The 1,220-nt window shown below is 41.4% G+C and overlaps 1 protein-coding gene across 1 annotated transcript in view; it reads left to right on the top strand.

Annotated features, from left to right (window-relative positions):
• Positions 1-1,220, top strand: part of LOC106515392 (Down syndrome cell adhesion molecule-like protein 1) — a 41,760-nt gene that overhangs the window by 29,215 nt on the left and 11,325 nt on the right. The gene's annotated exons all lie outside the window — the stretch shown is intronic.

The raw sequence follows: 1,220 nt of genomic DNA, 5'->3' as shown, positions 1-1,220 counted from the left end.
GTGTGTGTGTGTGTGTGTGTGTGTGTGTGTGTGTGTGTGTGTGTGTGTGTGTGTGTGTGTGTGTGTGTGTGTTTTGAGGGGACAGTGATGTGAACACGTCTAGACAGCAGACACATGGCTGGGTTAAACACACTGCAATTACATATCCACCTCCAGGTCATGTATGCCACTCTATGTGTGTGTCTGCGTGTGTGTCGGTGCATCCATGCGCGTGTATTGGTGTGCACGATAGTTTGAGTCAAACCGTTCTATTTTTTTTCTTCCTCTGACTGTTTCCGTGACTCTCCTCGCCTCCACATCATCGCTGAAGCCTGCCGTAGAAATGACCATTCATGATATCTGTGACTGACTCATTTGTCTGTTCGCTGTTGTCTTCCTCTTTTGTATCTCTGTTTGCCCTCCCTGAGGAAAAATGAGAAGGATAGGGATTGAGTTGTTCTTCACCCTCCCCTCCCATCTCTCGTTCATTCAGCATCACCCACTTCTCCTCCCTCCCTGTAGCATTATATGTCTACACAGCTTTGGTGCAGAYTAACAAATGTCCCTAAATCCCCTCAAACTTCAGCATTTTTTTTTTGTTTCTGTTCTCAGCATTAAAAAAATAATGCAGAGCTTGATTTAACTTAACCAAGCTTATCTTGCCATCTTGAGTTGGGATGGCTACAAACCACAATGAATTATACAGGCAAATTATTTCCTAAAGGTTTTACTAAAATCTGGTCAGTGGTTCATGAGATATTTTACTAAATGACAAACAGAGTTGGCTGCAAATAAGTGACAGCAAAAATATAACCACAACAAATTTTCGCTTAGTACCTGTAAAACTGATTGAGTTATATAGTATCCATTTATGTATTTATTGTGGCAGCCATCTTGCATCAATTTGACTCTAATCAGCTTTGGGTGTGCATTTAGTGGTTACTTTTTACAAGTTACATTAAAATCGGTACAATGGTTTGTGTGATATTTTGATACCAGATTGACGTTTGTTTCTTGACCCCGTGGGGACCCTCCGTTGACTTCCATTCATGTTTTTTAGCCTTTATAGCCTAACCCTGATCATGTACTCTAAAATTAACCTCACAGGTACCTACCTGACCCTAAAACTAACCTAAAACCTTGGTCCTAAACATAACCCTACACCCGTAACTTGCATTTGGACCCGTCCCCACAAGGCTACTTTTTTGGTAAAAAAAAATCCCCACGTTGTAGGAAAAACC

This window comes from Austrofundulus limnaeus, unplaced genomic scaffold, assembly GCF_001266775.1.
Source record: "Austrofundulus limnaeus strain Quisiro unplaced genomic scaffold, Austrofundulus_limnaeus-1.0 Scaffold29, whole genome shotgun sequence".
Taxonomy (NCBI): Eukaryota; Metazoa; Chordata; class Actinopteri; order Cyprinodontiformes; family Rivulidae; genus Austrofundulus; species Austrofundulus limnaeus.
Note: the sequence above shows the minus strand (reverse complement) of the source record. Positions and strands in the feature narration are given on the sequence as shown.